This window comes from Macrotis lagotis, chromosome 3 (assembly GCF_037893015.1).
Source record: "Macrotis lagotis isolate mMagLag1 chromosome 3, bilby.v1.9.chrom.fasta, whole genome shotgun sequence".
In the NCBI taxonomy this organism is placed as follows: domain Eukaryota; kingdom Metazoa; phylum Chordata; class Mammalia; order Peramelemorphia; family Peramelidae; genus Macrotis; species Macrotis lagotis.
The window spans coordinates 102052433-102072225 of record NC_133660.1 but is presented as its reverse complement, the minus strand read 5'-3'; the positions used below and the strand labels follow the sequence as shown (position 1 = coordinate 102072225).

General features: G+C 34.6%; 1 pseudogene; it reads right to left on the bottom strand.

The window, feature by feature from the left end:
• LOC141519173 (uncharacterized) overlaps nucleotides 1-19337 on the bottom strand; it is an 88113-nt pseudogene extending 68776 nt beyond the window's left edge.
• Between the last annotated feature and the right edge of the window lie 456 nt (nucleotides 19338-19793).

Genomic DNA, 19793 nt, shown 5'->3' with positions numbered 1-19793 from the left:
GGGGGAGAAAAAAGAAAAAGGCTACCTTTTCAATTCTTGTAAGTCAGGATCAAGAGAAATTATCTTCAAACAGTAATTATGTGCAAATAAGTCTTTCATGTAGCTATTGAAATGGATAGCTATGTTTAATGAATGTCAAGTCTACTGTTTTTTTTCTGGAAGTACCAAAGAATAATTCAAATAAAATGCAGATGTGGAGCAATGATTACTTGCTAGTGTGAATGATTCATTAATTCTTCTTTTAAATAATACAGTAGCTACTTTTGTTGAGCTATAACCTGACACTTTACCATTTTTCCAAGTTTAAAAAGTCCTTATTCATGTCATTATATAAGAATTTAAATTATAACAGTATTGTTAAGAAAAATATATCCATTATCTATTTTATTATATTTTATTATACACATGAAGACACAGGAGTGTATTAGTCAAGGGTTAATGGGGAGATATTTTTTCTTGGGTAGAATTTTAATGAATATCTGGCATTCAGATTTGTTATTTATAATTTTCCACATTTGAATAAAGGATTCATTTAAAGACTCATGCGGGTTGGTATGATATTATATTACATGGGTTTTGTACCTTTATTGGCAAGTAAATTGAACCAATTGCGGTAGCTAGAACTGATTATACTAATGATGTGAAAAATCAAGATCTGTCACATCAGCAGCTATAACTATGATCAAAAAGTGGTAAAATTGTTACTTAGCAGCTAATTGTGATAAGGATTTGAACCTAGGACTCCCTGACAACTTTGTCCTCATTGAGTTTCAGATCACCTTTTTTTGTAATCATGTTATTGGCAGCTGAAAGAACAGGGTTCCAATACTGTCCCACACACTGCTTTTTTTTTAACCATAGGCAAATCATTTAACATCTTTGAGATTCTAATTCTCCATCTGCAAAATGGAGATGAAAGCTCTAGTATCTATCTTACAAGAAGCAGGATGAGTAAAAAGGGAATGGCCTACTTGAAGTCAGGATAATTTGGGTTCAAGTCATGTTTTTGATGCAGACTAGATACAGGAATATGAGCAAGACACATAATTTTTCCATACTCCAGTAAATTCTCTAACACTTATTATTGTACTAAGAAACTCTCACAAATTACAGAGCAGTCACAGTTATATATTTGGTGAAAAAATTTCCAAATTTCATAGATCCATATACTAATGGATAATATAAAGTAAAAACCTTCTTGATCATTCTAAGTTTCACATGATATAATATATGCAAAATGCTTTGAAAAAATTATATGCTATGTAAATATAAGTGTTCACATATTTGTTGTTGTCAAAGAGAACCAATGACAATGTGGTGGGAGGAGGAGAAGGACAGGATATGAGCCCACTTTCCTCATTATATCAATTTTTGCTACAAATATTCTTTAAAGTTTCACAAGTTACCTGAGGGGTTCTAAATCATGTAGAGTCCTAGGACTCCACCTTACATACTTCTCACAAAGCCTTTGTGGTTTCAAGCTGTATAAGCCTAGGAATGTCAGGTCTGGCACAAGGGAAAAATATAAAATAATTCATCTCCTGTATATTCATCTAAGAATTTGAAGTGTAACCTCCTTGAAGGCAGAGACTTTTTGTTTTTTGTCTTAATATTCCCAGTATTTGGCAAAATGTTTGTCATTTAGTAGGTGCTTTTAAAAACTTGTTAAATGAATGAACAAATGTATAAAATTTTAGTTAATTCTCAAATACGTTGTGTGAATATATTGAAGGATGCAAAAGAAGTACAAAGTATTTTCCCTTCATCTACAAGAAGATACCAGTCTACTTGAAGAAATGATATTTGAAAGTGAGACACTGTTTATTGTAATAAAGATTGATAAAAGTTTATGGAGCATTTTAAACATATTGTCTCATTCAATTAAGGCAATATTTAAATGGCAAATGATTAATCCAGATAATATTATTAACCCACTCTTCAATTACTAAAAGTAGAAGAACAGAATCCCTGTGCTATTGTGGAAGAGGAACTTGTGCACCAATGGGAGTGGGGAGAGAGAGAGAGAGAGAGAAGGAATCTTTGAAAATGCAGGATTACCTAAGATGGATAAGTCATAGTTGAGAGTTCTTAAAAAAAATGTGATGCACTGAAGAAGAAAATGGAAAATCATCCAAGTATCTTTATCAAGAAAATATTAAATGGAATCACAAAGAGTCTTACACAACTGAATGACTAAGCAACAAGAGAAGGCAAAAGGTATTTCCAGCTGAAATGTTTGGAAAGAACAATTATAGGAGATCAGTATGAAGGAAAAAAAGTACAAGACATCCCAGTTAATTATTACACAAATGTGTATCAAATTGGGAAAGGCTTCTGGCACAATGTAAGTTTAGAGTTGAGTAGTAAAGAAAATCTAGAAGTCCAATATACCAAGATGAAAAAGGAACAACATTCCAAACATGAAGAACAGCCACCAGCAAAAAGTACAGAACTAAGAAATGGTAGAGGAGCAGTAAGTAATGCAGTGGAGCTATCTTCATATTGTAAAGGGGAACAAAATGTAAGATTGGAAATCTATAGGAAGTGGCAGATTGTAAAAGGCAGTAAAAGGCAACTAAAGCATTTTATAGGTAATGGAGAATCAGAAACATTGACTGATTAGGGTTTTGACATGGTCAGATCTATGTTTTTGGAGAATCACCTGCACCTGATTGGAAGATATATTGGATTGAGAAGAGTTATAATACAGATACACCAATCAATAAACAAACTAAAAAACTAAGCCTGTAATATTCCAAGAATCAAAAAGTAGGCTGAACAGAATAAAAAATTCCATTATGCAATGATAAAAACCAGAATAGGGGAATGCTTTAGGAGTGCCTGGATTTGGAGAGTTAGACATTCAAATTTCAGACACTTAGGAGCTATATGGCAAGGCCAGTCACTTAAAACCTTAAAGTATACAAAAAAATCCCAATATTTCCAGTCAAATAGCAAATTATTTTGGAAATCTCAAAGCATTAGTTAAGTATCAGGTATTGATATGTATGTGCTTCTCTTTTCCCCTGCAAATTTATCATTTTTTAATTATTATCTATGTTGATCTTATTTTAATTTAGTTTTATTTATCTTACTGTAAGGGGGAACTTGAAATTGGTATTTTTATCAATAGATCTGGGACATAAGCTTTTTTCTGTTGGAACAGGGTTAACACAGTAGCTATTAGCATGACTACTCTTTCTCTGGTGTTGCTAATAATTTTTTAGTGGGGTAGAGCAGGCTTCTCTGAGTATCAGGGTTATTTTCATGGATTACTTATATTCATTTATTTGGGGAATAGGGAGATGGTGGTGATGGGAAACAGAAAAATTAAGAATAGAGGAGGATTTTTCCCCAGTCAAAGGAAGTACTGGACATTAGAGGTTTGCCTGCCCCCCTAAAGAGGGAAATGTAAAACAGGTGCCTTAAATTCATGATAGTTCTGCTACTGACAGGTACCTTGGTAAATCTCAAACAACCCATCAGCTTCAATGGGCAAAATGATAACCAGCTTGAATCAGAAAATGGACTATGCTTGGCACAAATAGTATTTTTAGACAATTCTTGATGTGTCTAAAACCCATAGGTTAATGAATGTCAACCTTTTCAGATGATAGAAATGCACACCATGCTCATCAACTACATGAGAAAAATATTTTGGGAAATGGGACATAATCAACATTGAAACATGGAACTTATATTTTTAAATGCTCAGCTTGTATGCCAGTTCTCAAGTAATGAAACAGGAGGAAAAGTTGATTTGATCCTAAAGCATTTCTTAGGATGAAGATTTTCTCTTTTGTAATAGCACCAAAAATCCTTGCCACTTTGAGAAACAAAGGTTTCATCTTCAGAATATTTTCCTCTCTGAATGTCAGTATACTAGGGTAAATAGGCAATTTCCATAATTGGAGGTAAAAGAGCATATCCTCAGTAAATCACATGTTTTCTCAAAAATCTCAAGTCTTCAGAGACATAGCTTTGTGTGTGATACCTGATTGCACAGATACTACCACTGAGGCATGGAAGAGAGTTGAGGAGTTTCTGCAAACTGTCCTAAACTTTGTAATGCTACTGCTTAGTTCATTTCAATTTAATTCAGTTCCATAAGTATACATACACTTGTGTATGTACAAATATATATATATATATATATATATATATATATATAAATGAAGTTGTTTCACATCATAGTATAATTTGAGTTCCTATTATTAAACTATTGTTCAACTGAATTAATGCAGTTGATTATTACAGAATCAAATGCCCTCAAATTCAGAAAGATTTTCAAAGATTAAGTTAGAAGTACTAAAAATAAATTTTTCCCATAGACCCCTTTGACAATCTAGTCAGTATAACATCTCTGTAGATCTTCAGTTTGGTGGGCAGCCTAATACCTCTTCACTCCCAGACATTCTTTTGCAGCCTTCCAAATTCTGAGCTAGTTTTGGCAGTGCATTCATTAACCTTATCATTTCAGTGGACATCCCTGGAAAATATATTCCCAAGATAACAACTATCCACAGCATTCAAAATTTCTCCATTTGCTGTAACCAATGGTTCTACATATGCTTGGTGCTGTGCTGGCTAGAGCAGAATCGTTTTCTTGGTGCTAATTGTTAGGCCAAAATTAGCACAAGTGGCAGAGAACCAATACATGCTATACTGTATCTCAGTCTCAGAAGCTGAATTAGGTCTGCAAACAAAAGCTGTACCCAACTCTCCCTCCAGTTTAATCTTGCCTTGGAGCCTTTTCAATTGAAATAGTTTACAATATGATAACAGATCTTGATGCATTTTCATCTTCATTGAAGGCATCTGACAACAGTGAAGAAAATATCATTCCAAAAAATCTGGGAGCAAGCACACCATCCTACTTCATTCTATTAATGAATGAGAAAGCACAAAAGCATCATTCATTAGCTGTAATGTACAAGCGTGCCTTCATTAAATTAGTATATAATACCGATATATACTTCTCCAGGCAACTGAAATTTCCCATGATCTTCCACAAGCTCTCATGACTGAAAGTATGAAAGACCTTGGTCAGATCAATGAAAATTTAGTTCAGACCTCTGCTCCTAGCAGTTCTCCTGAGATGGGGGCAACAGACACAATAGCAACCATTTCTTGGTTGTTTTTTAGGTCACACTGGCTTTTGGGTAGATAACCTTTTATCATTTGAAGGATCAGACTATAAAGGAATACCCTTGCAAAAATCTTACTGACAATGAATTTTCCTTTATATAGATGAACAATGGAGGCATCCTCGATTTCTTAGGAGAATAACCTCTTCCCCAGAAATTTTCAGTCAGTTTTTGTATGAGCAGGGGACCCCTGCCTTCTAAATCTTTGTTAGAATGAAATCAGCATCAAGCACATTGTTTCACAAGACAAGTCTAATGGCGTAAAAAACTTATTGTTCAGGTGGAAATTCAGCTAGAGAAATCTTGATTCTAACCTGAGATAAAGTCAGTAGTTTCAGCATTGGTTGATAATAGTCTGTTGAGAACAAACCATGGAAGTGTCTATCCCATCTTTCCAGGATCATGTCGTTATCATTTACCAGTTTGGCACTATCACTGTTAAATAGTTGAGATGCACCAAATGTCTTTGGCCTATAATTAGCCTTCAGGCATCATAAAAAAGTGTTTTGTATTGTTACAATCAGTATAAAACAGAACATATTTAGTAATTGATGCTCTATCCAGGGATATTCACATCCAGACTGATCCAAACAGAAAACTCATGACTCTTTATCACTTGCAAGTTCAAATCTATTTTTCCTTTTGGCAGACAGAACCTTTCATATCATTGCTCTGCCCTACCTTTCCAGTTTTTTCACAACTTTCTTCCCTTCATTACCTGTGATCCAATGACAATGCTGTTTCTTGAACAAGGCATTTCATCTCTTGACTCCAGGTGTTTTCACTGCCAGTCTCCTTGCCTGGAAAGCTCTCTGCCTCTTAACTACATATCCTACATTTCCTGGCTTTCTTTAAGTTGCCAACTAAAATTCTCTAAGAAACCTCTCATGAACCCACTTAATTTCAGGACTATTTTTCTGTTGATGAATTCTTTATTTATTCTGTATTTTTTTCAAAACTTAATAGAATGAATGGAAAATAAAAGGATCCTTTTTTATTTGATTCTGAATTTAAGGAATAAAATAAGCATTTCCATAACATAGTTTAAAAAGGGGAGGAGGATGATTGCCCCTGAAATTGCAAATCTATTATATACAACTTGTTATTCTTTTAAATATATAACAAAGTTTTCATGTAACTTTCCTTTGTTGGTGTAAAATCATTTTATACATACTTCTATTAATCAGTTCTTTCTCTGGATATAGATTGCATCTTCCTTCATTTGTTCTTTATAGTTTATTTGATTTTTATAATTATAGGTTCTTAAATGTTTGTTGACTGATTGACATTGGAGGAATAAGAAAAAATATAAATTCAAGAATATTTGGACATAGAGTACAAATGCTCATTTGAGGAGAATAAAGATTCCATTCACTATAAAATTGGGTTGCAAGTGGTTGATAGGTTGATTTTGAAAAGAGGAACAAAACAAGTCAATCCAACTCTGAATACATGGAAGGAGAAACAATCCAGGACAGCATGGACTTATCAAGACTTGAACAAAGTATCTAAGGCAAGGCAGGCTGGGAATTTATTTGAGAAAGCAATAACCAAGAGCCAGTCAGAAGGAGCTATTGATATGGACAGGAATAGTTTTCTGACAAAACTAATAAAGCTTCCAGTACAAAAAAAAATTCTGCCACTTTATTCTGGCTACAGAGGGAGGAAGTCATAAATTCTATACAAGGGACATACAAGAGCTCTTTTTCCCAAACTATTTTGGGAAAAAAATGAGACCAAATAATAGATTCTGGGAAATGCTAACTAAAATGTTTTGTTTTCTTTCTCTCTATTATTTTACTCTTCGTGTTTATCTTGATAAAATGTTAGTATAGTACTGTTTAAACTGGTTATTGTGGCATGAGTTTTTCCTCAGGATCAACAACTAAATATGTAGATGTAACTTAAATGGGCAAATTCTTACTTTTCTAAAAAGGGGAGGATGAAAGTGAGCCATAGAGATGAATTAGCCAGGGACATCCCTATAATTTAAACATCAATCTGGGAGAGTCTAGAGTTGATTGACATGCTAGCCACATATATATATATATATATATATATATATATATATATATATATATATATAATTAGATAATATTTGTAAAGCACTGAACACAATGCCCATCATATATTATGTATTTAAGAAATTATTCTTTCCTCCCTTCCCCACCTTGACTCCCCTGTCCTTATTCTTGCACATAATTCAATGTCTCCACAGGCAAGTAAATTTTTTTTTAGGTTTTTGCAAGGCAAATGGGGTTAAGTGGCTTGCCCAAGGCCACACAGCTAGGTAATTATTAAGTGTCTGAGACCGGATTTGAACCCAGGTACTCCTGACTCCAGGGTGGGTGCTTTATCCACTGTGCCACCTAGCCGCCCCCCACAGGCAAGTACATTGAATGAATTTTAGACTTCTTTAGTTAAGCAGTATGATTTCCAGGTGCACAAACTGCATTTTTTTCCTACACACAAGATTAGTAATCAATTCTCTTTCCAGGGATATTCACATCCAGACAGATGTCCAAAAGCCAGTAACCTGAAACATGCAAATTCCAGCAATACATGGAAATGCTAGTAGGTCAAGAAAAGTGTCTGTATACTATTGTTGCTGAATACTTGCTGCACTCACATTTGATCACTTAGTTACTAAAGTACTTAACAATACCAGTACAAGAGATGAGTCTCATTACTGGTTTGCCTATAAAAATAAAAAAATGTGCTCTGTTATAATTGCCAGAAATGGGTAGGGGAGAAGATTATGCAGAAGCAATAGTTGATGCTTTATTGCTGTCCTTTAGAGATCTCTTGTTTTTGCCATCCATGTCCAAGCCAAAAAGGATAAAGGAGGAAAAAAAAGATAACAAAACTAAATAAAGATAGGCTTTTTGGAAGAACAGAAAAAAGATAGTAAAAATTGTAATGCATTTTCTAAGGAACTAATTCACTCTACAGAATTAAATTGCTCTGGTTTCACATTATTGTTTCATACCCTTCTCCTAAATTGTAACATCCAATTTTTAAAACCAATTCAAAGGCAAAAAGAAGGAAGGAGGGAGAGGAATTCTCTTGTGATATATATATATATATATATATATTTGTTCCCATTAAAATTTAATCAGTCTAAATGTTTATTGTATGCAAAATGAACTTTTAATTTTATAAATCTATAAGCATCCAATTGTGTGCTTACTTTGTAGGAACTTATATTATGCTTTCTACTTGAATTAATTTTATTTGAAACTTTCACTATTTATTATCTGCTTGAAACCTTCCTTAATTCCTTTTCTATTTAAAAATATCCTTACCAGATTTTTATACAACCAAACTTGTTTAGATTAGCTCCAGTCAGATTTTCATATTTTTTCACCTCTCAGGTCAGAAATTTGAGGAGAGAGGGCATGAAAAGAAGTCAGTCCATTATTTAAAACTGAAATAATCTTTGGAACATACTTCTAAATGGAAGCCAAGTCATCTAAAATTTCCCCTGCTTATATGTAGCATTATAATGTTCATGCATACACAGATACACATATATATTATGCATATTAATATGACAAGGCATAGATGATTTATTATCATAGTTGGTAGAGAAGAAAGTCCAAAATGATTTGATCACTAACCTATTATTGCATTGAAATAGCTTTAGCAGTCGAATTTAGACATATATGCCTAGAGGTGGTTCTGTCATTGATAACCCTTCAGAGCTAAGTTTAGTTACTTTGTTATTCTGGGTCTTAATTTCTTCATCTGTAATGAGCTGGAAGTTGCTTAGATTATTTTTATGATTTTTTTAAAGTTCTATTTTTTATGTACAGATTTAATCATGTGATTTTTTTCCCTCAAAATCTACAATAGTTGATAATGCCTCTTGAGTAAAGTCTGCTTTGTATTCATGGTTACATGGAGGCCAAGATAGAGTACTGAAAACTTAGGGAGAGGGAGAGGTCAAATAGAGCTGGGACTAAGGAGTTGAAAAGTAGCTGACTAGCAGATTTTGGGAAAATTAAGGGAAGCAGGATCCATCCCAGCCCTAATTATGATGGTGACTGAAAAAACAAAACCACCAATCAGAATAGAAGTATGTATATCTACAATTCTAAGATAATCTCCCTTTCAGTCAGCAAGTCAAAGCAATCAGAACAAGTATTCTGGCAATGACATAGACCTTGAACAAGGAGGTCAGTCTAAGGATATAAAATATAGACAATTATAACTATTTCAGGGGTTAACAGCATATTATCTCTTTCCCTGAGGGGGAAGTATTTAAATATTGTTGTGAAATTTTGCCAGTAGCAGGTGGTACAGAAACTCTGAGTGGATCAGAAGGACCAATATTTTGTGTTTTATATTCCTTATAGAAGAACTTTCACTGTTACTATATTTGAAAGGTTGAAGGTGCTGAATATCCTTTTCCAGGACTGTTATGAACACTAGAGCTTATAAGATTTTCAGGAAGACGGTGTTCCACTAATTATCTGTTATAGACTGGAGGTGAGGGTGGTCAGTGTTAAATTTAATAAACTCTAGACCCACATTCCCTTACCAATTATCTGTTAACAAGACTCTTCTGGTTTCTCTTCTAATTATTCAACTACCTACATCTTTCTGCCGTGAAGTCTGGCTGTAGTATAACAAATCTGCTAAGGACCAAACTTTGAGATATTTATTTTAGCAGTAACCAAAAGGGTACCTGCATCACATTAAAGGAACATTGAAGTTTGCCCCCCCAAAAAAAACCTTAAAGGGGAGTTAGTATTGTTTGATCACTTTTTTGATTCTCCAGAACTTGGAAAAGTATGGGTCTATAGAAGGCATTTAATACATGCTTGTTTATTTATTATGAAGCATTTGGAATAATAGAGAAAATTTCTAATTACACAAATCTATCAAAAATGACTTATGGAAAATGAATAGTCCTTGAAAATTTTCCCAGAACAGAACTCACACTTCTAGAAAGTGTATGGCTCCAATTATGCTAAGGTTGACATGTATCTACATAAATTTCTAAACACCTATGAAATAGAAAGGGGAAAAGAGAAATAAAGAGAAATAAAAAGAAAAAGACTGTACATGTCTAGCCACTACTGCCCACAAATGGGAAGAGATTGAACTCCATTGTTAATGAGATTCTTCTTATCAACTTGTGATGATTTTCCACATGCTTCAAGAATCAAGAACTTGGGGTTTTAAAACTTTGGCAAAAGTGCATCTTAGGGCAGCTAGGTGGCGCAGTGGATAAAGCACCGGCCCTGGAGTCAGGAGTACCTGGGTTCAAATTTGGCCTCAGACACTTAATAATTACCTAGCTGTGTGGCCTTGGGCAAGCCACTTAACCCCATTGCCCTGCAAAAAAAAAAAAACCCTAAAAAAAAGTGCATCTTAGCAGATTGCACCCAATGATTCCCATTTTTACAACTTGTCTTTCAAAACTGTAATGTAAAATGATTGAACATAAGGAGATTAATATATCCAGTGATCACATTGAAAGAAGTATGTAAATGGTTGTTGATACAAGTGAAAATTAGTTCAATAAAATAAGTATTCATAAAGAACTGAGTTTTAATAGTATATAATAGTAACAATACAGTAAAGTGCTGACTCGAGTCAGAGGACCTAGGCTTAAATTCCTTTCTCTGGCATTTATTACATAAGAGTATCATAGATTGGTCATTTATTCTCTTGAAGCATGTTTTTTCACTTGTCAAATTAGGGTGTTTAGCTATATCCGTGGTATCAAACTCAAATTCAAATATAAGCTCCCTGAAGAACTTACATTGACTTTAAAACCCACAAACTAATGTTATCTTATGTTTATTGTACTTTTAAACTTTGTTAAATTTAACTCTCTGAAGTCTTAGAAAGGTGTGGCGTGGCATTTGACAGTGCTCTGGAACACATTGCCTATTTGATACCCCTTGACTAATCTCTGAGGGTCCTTCTTGTCTATGATCCCAATCCCACTTCCACCCCCAATTATAAGTCATCTGTACCATATCATTCTGTTTAATAATAGAATCAGACAGAAAAGCCACTTACACAGAAAGGATCTAGATTAAGATTCATAGAAAAATGAGATAAAATAAATACACACATAGATCCACTATTGAGAATTTTTGCAGAGTACACAATCAATTTACAGAAAGTCTCTGGAAAATTAAAACAGTTCAATAAAAACAAATGTCAGTTCTAAAACTCTGTTATTTTAGAAGATTCAGATTAGGAAGAAAGATAAATCAAGCTTTGCTGAACTTTCTTACCCTGAATAAAAAAAGAAACAAGGAGTAGAAGAGGGAGTGTCAAAGAGTACTTTGAACTACTCTTGAGGCTATTGAGAAGGGCGGGGGGGGGGGGGGGGAAGAGGGTAAAGTATTCTTCTTTAAGCAAGAAATATCACCAAAAAAGGGGGGGGGAAGAAACAAAATAGCAGCATAAAATAATTTCTCAAAACAAAACAAGAATAAAGAGTTATATGACAGATAGACAGACAGACAGACAGACAGACAGACAGACAGTTAGATGATAGATGGATGATGTTTGGCCTTCATTCTTGAAGAAGACCATGAAACCAAGGAGGTGATGCCATGCAAGCATATGAAAGATTTGAGTGATGGGGTGCTTGCTGAGTTGTCACCAGCCTCACTTCTCCAGAGCCATCTGGGTTCAATGACCAGATATGAATTAGGAAGACTAGGGATGGCCCTTGATAGGAAGAAATAAGGGTTAAGTGACTTTCCCAGGGAGCACAGCTAGTAGGTGTCAAGTGTCTGAACCGGAATTGAACTGTTGTCCTCTTGACTCATAGGCCAATGCACTATCCACTGTTCCACCAGTCTGTAATAGAAAGAGAAAGAAAGAGAGAGAAAGAAAGAAAGAAAGAAAGAAAGAAAGAAAGAAAGAAAGAAGGAAGGAAGGAAGGAAGGAAGGAAGGAAGGAAGGAAGGAAGGAAGGAAGGAAGGAAGGAAGGAAGGAAGGAAGGAAGGAAAGAAAAAGAAAGAAAGAAAGAAAGAAAGAAAGAAGGAAGGAAGGAAGGAAGGAAGGAAGGAAGGAAGGAAGGAAGGAAGGAAGGAAGGAAGGAAGGAAGGAAGGAAGGAAGGAAGAAAGAAAAAGAAAGAAAGAAAGAAAGAAAGAAAGAAAGAAAGAAAGAAAGAAAGAAAGAAAGAAAGAAAGAAAGAAAGAGTAGGAGGGTGAGTGGATAGGTGGGAGATAGAGAGGTAGAAATGCCTTCAAACTGCAGAGGATATAGATATTAGCATCTCTTACTTTTCTAAAGTATAGATTAATATAGAACAGTAACAGTTCATTGTTCTAGCACATCTCTTCATCTTTCTGGTCTTACAAATATTTCATGTATACTCTTTTTTTAATTTTTATTTATTTTTAGGGTTTTTGCAAGGCAATGGAGTTAAGTGGCTTGCCCAAGGCTAGGCAATTAGGAAGTGTCTGAGGCCAGCTTTTGAACTCAGGTACTCCTAACTCCAGGGCCAGTGCTGTATCCACTGTGCCACCTAGCTGCCCCATGCATACTCTTACTATGGAGTCCCACTATAGTGAAAGGTGATTGCTTTTCTCATCCAGTACTTCTGACTGACTCCAGCAAGGTTTCACATCATCATCCTCTCCTAATCACCTAAAGTGCTACCCTTTCCTTTCCCTTTCCAATTAAGATAACTGTATCAAACCTGCTATTATTTAATATAAAGATAGGTCACTGTAGTCCCCTGTGATTTCTCTTATTTCTGCTATTGGTACTAACAATCAAAGTCTCTAGAATAAGACTCCTTTGTCTCTTATCAGAGGACTAGGTGAGGAAAATGTAGGGTATCTTTCTAATGTTATAATTCAAAAATCCCTCTGATGCAATTTCATTTAGGACTATTAATTAATACTAGTCATTGTCAGTCATCTTGGCCTTTGTCTTGCCACTAGACTTCAACAAACCTGGAGGAGATAATGAGGTTAATAATGACTTTGAGCGACTCTGTCCCACATGGATCCAATTCATTCACAAATCAAGACCATCATTATGGCATTGATCATTTTCAAGAATGAAAAACAAATAACATTAGTTAATATCAATTATTCATGCAGACAATTAGCTTTCTATAAAGGATTTTTGCTAAACTTCTATAATAAGGTGAGTGGAAAAAAAATATTGCCCAAGTCTGTGACAACTTTTCCAACATGTATATATAAAATCCAGGAGAAAGTAGGCACAAATTTTGAGAATATATCTAACTCACAGCTCCTCAACTTCCTTTTGATGGGCTCTTCTAATGTTCTACATGATATACCCTTCTTAAAACACTTCAGTTTTTTAAACCTAGCATCTGTGTTCAGTTGATCCTTGGCTCTTAACAGAATCACAGGCATCGGTTCTTCTGTAGATGCTTCTAGGGCAACAAAGGGAAGATAAGAATTTCAAATTCTTCCAATTATCCAAAATTTATTAGGTCTTTCCCTAGTAAATAGATCATGTTGATGGGGGGTAGAATGGAAGGGGTGAGTAACTAGTACATGAAGGCCAATAGTTTTTTTTTTTCCACAACAAGGAACTCTTTTTTAGAGGCTTGACTAACATTATTCTCTCCTGACTTACAGCTCTCAAGTCTCTCAGATTATGAACTTGCTTCTGGTTTTATTCAGTCTCCTTAGGACATTATCAAGATCCTTCCTCAAATAAAATATATTTCCTATGAATGTCTCTGGTTCATTTAGCATCTTGGAGTATTTGACTGAAGGAGATGTGTTCTGACTACTTAAAGGTATCTAAGAAGGCTAGCTTATCCTTTACTTTATGAGGGAGGGCAGTAAAATTGATCAATTTACTCAATTAAATCCAACTTTTATAATCATAGCATTCCAAATTAGGAAATTCCTCTCTCAAAATCAAATATTCCAGATATATGTTGTATTCTCATTTTAGGGTGTTGTTTGATTCCTGACTGCCCTGATTCAAGATTTTTACAAAGTATTCAAGGGTTAGAGTAAAGTATCATTTCTCAAACATCCTCTTTCCTGATCAAGTTCTTTCCACACCCCTCTGCCTTGTTCCTTAAATCTCATTTTTGTTCTTCTTCCTATCTGATTGGTAGATGGTACTGAAACTAAATATTCTCCAAAGTAACTGAAATCCTATATAAATTTTCATCTCCCATTACCCAGTGCTCTCTGTCAGGTTATGAGCCCATTATTGCCCCCAAAGGACACTGAGTGAACTGAGAGTTACATAATCTTTAAGTTCCTAAGTCTGATAAGAACAGATAAGTGGTACTGTAGAAAGAGAGGAGCACCTGGAATCAGGATGACTCATCTATCTGACTTCAAATATGACTTAAGATAAATAGCTACATGAACTCAAATAAGGCATGTATCCTGTTTGACTCAATTCCCTCGTCTGTAAAATGAAGTAAAGAAGGAAATGAGAAATCACACCAGTATCTTTGCCAAGAAAGCTCTAAATGGAGTCACAAAATGTTGAATACAAGCAAACAGCAACAATAAAATTCTAATTAATGCTTTGATTACTTGACTCTCAGCAGTCTTGATATCTGTTCTTCTATTAAACTTTCTAACTCTGCCACTTTTCAAATAAATATAGCAACTTAATAAAATTTGTTCTGCCATGTGTTGGGCTAAGCAAAGCAAAATGGTCTTGCATACTTTTTCTGTACTTAATTCTCTTACCCTGTGAAAGGTGTGATTTGAACTTGTCTTATAAGTGCTAAGCAATGTGATTGGTAAACTTGTAGAGGGGTTACCATTAGGGAGTATAGGTTAGACTACAAGTATAGGGGTGTTTTTTCCCTTTATTTTATAATTTTAAAAAATCCCATTCTCCTCCCTATCTTGCTTGCCAAACATATATGTATATTTGGAATCAGTATTAATCAATACCTGGAAAAGGGGGTTCTAAGAAGCATTTCATATCAGTCAGCTTGCTTTAGACAGTTTGAGTGATAGAAAACCTAATTATGTGAAAAGATATCCTGCTAATAGATTTTACAAAGCATCCTAATTAGTTTAATCATTGATATTCACCTCTCCAAAAAATGAAATAGAAAATCCATTGTATAAAATGTATTATATACTCATTTAATATCTGAGAAGATAGATGGAAAATTTTGCCACAAGTCTCTACATAGCAAGAAATTTACCTCCTATATCATTATTATTTATTAGTGCTCTAAACTTAACATAAAAGGTGACACATTTGGTCTGTCAAGCAAGATCATCTTGAATGACTGCCATATAAATAGGCAACCTCAATTAATGTGATTTTTATGAGTTTGAAAATTGTCATAAATGCTAAACATTCTAAGCAAAGAATTCTTGGTTCTTTATGCCATTAGCTGCTACTTTGTAAAAAAGTAAAATAATCAAATAAGTCAGGAAAGACATTATTCTGAACCTCTTAAAAAGGAAAGGATAATTAATAATGAGTCCCCATATGACAAGCTTTCTGAATTCTTCTGGGAGTGTTGGGTTGTTCTGTGCTTCAGATGAGGGAGGTGTTTTAATGCCATGTCATTAAGAGGGAGGGATCAGAGGTGATCCTCACCACAAATGTGAGAAGGTAACTAATAAACCTGATAACATACAGTTTGTGGGCTTTTGTTTGGCACATAATAGAATGAGAACATATCTCCTAGCTCTGTAATGATTGAGACTGAGTGTTTTCTCCTGATGATTACCTGGCGAAATCAGCTGTCCATCCCACATTCTATAAAACTTTATTGTGAAATACATCTTAGCCTTTTTTTGTTCTCTCAGCTCTAGGGACTTGTCTTTTTCTTTGATGGCAACAGTGGAGTTACATTGGCTGCCAGAAAACAAAACAAAATTTTTTAGATGTAATATCATTACAATTTATAATTTTAATGAGTCTAAATCTGGGGTATTTCTTTACTTGACCTAAGGGAATTGTCTTTTTAAAAAATTTAATTATTCTGATCATGTGCAAGTGGACAAAGTCACAACCTTCAAGGCACTTTGGGGAGAAGGTCAGTTGATGTAGAAGAGGAGAGCAGTGATACTGAATGTTTTGTTCAGTCATTTAAGGGTTTTTTTTAACTCTTTGCGACCTTATTTGGGGTTTTCTTGGCAAAAATACTGGAGTGGTTTGAACTTAGGAAGATGAGTCTTCCTGACTTAAGATTCATTACTGTACCCACTGTGTCATCTACTTGCCCTCATTTTGAATACTTATCCTCTATCCTGGGGAATGAGAAATCTATAGCTCTACATGAGAAGAATTTTCAAAAGGAAAAATAATTTGTATTTATAAGACTGTAATGGTCACTTAGGCAAGTGGTTAGTGTTTGTTCAGTTTTGATGTCATTTTATATGTCAATCCTTGGGCAATTAAGTGGCATTTTGGATAGAGTTCTGAATTTTCAGTCATTTAATAAGTATTTTTCTCTCTTTTTTCTTTTATTTAATATTTTATTTTCACTGGGTTTCTTGTAGAAGCAATTTTTCACATTCATTTTTTAAAACTTTGAATTTCAAATTCTCTTGTTCCTCCAACCCACCCTGCCTCATTGAAAAAGCAAGCAATTTGATATAGGATATAAATATAGAGTCATGCAAAATATTTCCATAAAAATCATGTTGCAAAAGTACATTTGGACCACCCATTTCCAAAGAAACCTCAAGACAAATAGAGTAAAAAAAAAACAAATATGCTTCAATCTGTATTCAGATACCATCTTTATCTGAGGAAGGATAGCATACTTCATCATAAGTCTTTCAAAATTGTCTAGGTCCCAGGATGGCTGAGAAAAGCTAAACTGTTCACAGCTGATTATTCTATAATACTTCTACTTTGGGGGCAGCTAGGTGGCACAGTCTGGAGTCAGGAGGACCTGAGTTCAAATCCAGCCTCAGACATTTAATAATTACTTGTGTGACCTTGGGCAATTCACTTAACCTCATTGCCTTAAATGAATAATTTTTTTTTAAAAAGATATCTATAATACTTCTCCTTTGTACAGAATGTATTTCACTTTACATCAACTCATGTAAATCTTCCCAGGTTTTTCTGAAAGTTTCCTGTTCATCATTTCTTATAGCAGAATAGCATTCCATCCTAATCACATACCACAGTTTGTTCAGCCATTTCTCAATTGATGGGTATCAATTTCCAATTCTTTGACACAAGAAAAGAGCTAATAGAAATATCCTTGTACATATAGATCCTTTCCCTTTTTGCTTTCCATCTCTTCTGGAAGAAAAACTAGTAGTGATATTGTTAGGTCAATAGGTAGGCATCCTTTTATAGTTTTTTGGGCATAGTTCCAAATTGTCCTACAGAATGATTCAGTTCACAACTCCACCACAGAGATGTAATGTCTCATTTTCCCTACATCCTCTCCAACATTTGTCATTTTCCTTTTCTGTCCTAATAACCTATCTATCAGCATCAGGTAGTACCTCAGAATTGTTTCAATTTGCGATTCTCTAATCAGTAGTGAGTAAGAATATTTTTAATATGACTATAAAGAACATTGAAAGCCCCATTCAAAAAGTGTTTATATCCAGAAATATATATACTTATGAATTGGAGGATGTATCTTATTTTTATAAATTTGACTCCATTTTCTATGTTTGAGGAAATGAGGTCTTTATCAGAGAAACTTGCTTCAAATTGTTTTTTCCCATTACAATTGCTATCTGTATTTCCCTTCATCCTATTTTTTACTGCTCACATTTATTTGATTCTCTCCTTTCACCCTCTCCTTCCTCAAAAGTGTTTGGCTTCTAACCAGCCCTTCCCTCCAATCTGTCCTCGCTTCTATTACCCATGTCCCTTTTTTCCCTACTACTTCTATGTTGGGTACGAGATTTCTGTACCCAAATGAGTGGTTGTAATCCAAAATCTTTTGCCTTCCAAAATATCCTATTCAAGCCCTATGATCCTTAAAAATAAAACTGCTAAGTCTTATATTATCCTGACTATGATTCCATAATATTAGTTCCTTGTAAAATTTATTCTTTGACCTAGTAACCTTGTAATTTGACTACAATATTCCTGGGAGTTTTGATTTGGGGATTTCTTTCAGGAGATGATAAGTGGATTCTTTTGATTTCTATTTTACCCTCTAGTTCTAGAAGATTAGGGCAGTCTTTCCTTGATAATTTCTTGAAAGATGATGTGTTTCTTTTTTGTTGCTGTTCAGGTAGTCCAACAATTTTTAAATTGTCTCTTCTTTATATATTTTCCAGATCAGTTGTATTTCCAGTGGGGATATTTTACATTATCTTCTTTTTTGTTCTTTTGACTTTTTTGTTGTTTCTTGATTTCACATGAAGTCATTAGCTTCCATTTGCTCAATTCTAATTTTTAAGTAATTATTTACTTTAGTGAACTTTTGTGCCTCTTTTTCCATTTGGCTTGTGCTACTTTTTAAGGAGGTGTCTCTTTTTTTCCTCAAAGAATTTTTGTATCTCTTTTTTTTTCCATTTGACCAAGTCTGCTTTTTAAAGCATTCTTCTCCTTATTGGTTTTTTGGTACTTCTTTTACCATTCGATCTAGTCTCATTTTAAAGGTATTATTGTATTCAGCATTTCTTTTTGATTCTCCTTTGCAAAGTTGCTGATTTACTTTTTCATGTTATTGATTTTTCATGAATCATTCTCATTTTTCTTCCCAATATTTCCTCTACTGCTCTTACTCTTATTCAAAATCCTTTTTGAACTCTTTCATTGTCTAAGACAAATACATATTTTTCTTGGAAACTTTATTATATTCCTCTGAATATGTGTTTTCATCTTCCTTATCACCATAGTAATAACTTTCTATGGTCAGAGGTTTTTTTATTCTGTTTATTCAATTTTCCAACACATGACTTGATTTTTATCTCTTTGTTAAAAGAGGACTCTGCTTCCAAGATGGAGGGTACATTGTCCCAGTTATGGAGTTTTATGTAGCTATTTCCCCCTCTATCCTGGAGTTGTGAGGAGGGTACCTGCTCTACTATGGCAATAGGAGGCCCCAGGCTATGAATATGGACAAAGTACAAAGGTCCTGTCTCAGGGATAGTGAAGAGACCTTGACAGTCTCCCCTTACCCCCTTGCCTTCTGTGAGCTGAACACTCTGGAAACAGCGGCAGAACGGCTCCCTACTGGGTGGTTCTGAAGGCCTGATTACACTTCCCTGGGGCCAAGGCTGCACTGGTCTGGGTTCCATGTCTACTCTGACAGAGTTTTCCTGCTGATATTGCAAGTTGTGCTTAGTGAACCTTGGTTGGGAGGTCTGGAAACTACTTCCACTGCCAGCAGCCCAGTCACTGCCAGGGATTCAGGTGCCCCTGGACTGTTCCTGGAAGGCTGGAGGAGAGGGCTGCAAGCTATCTTGGCCTAGAAAATTATTTCACTGGAACTTTCTGTGGGTTCTGCCTCTCTAAAATTGGGTTAGATTCATAATTTTAAGGTTTTTTGGAGTTTTTTGGAAGAGATCTGTGAATTCCTGCCTTTATACTGCCATCTTGGCTCTGTACCCAATTTATAGCATTCTTGACAATTGAATGATTGATTTTTTCAAATAAAGTCTGGTTCATTTTTTCACTTTCTTACTAGTGATGATGATTTTAGACCAAGTACCTTGTCATCATCTCTTTTATGGATATGTTATGATCATTAATAA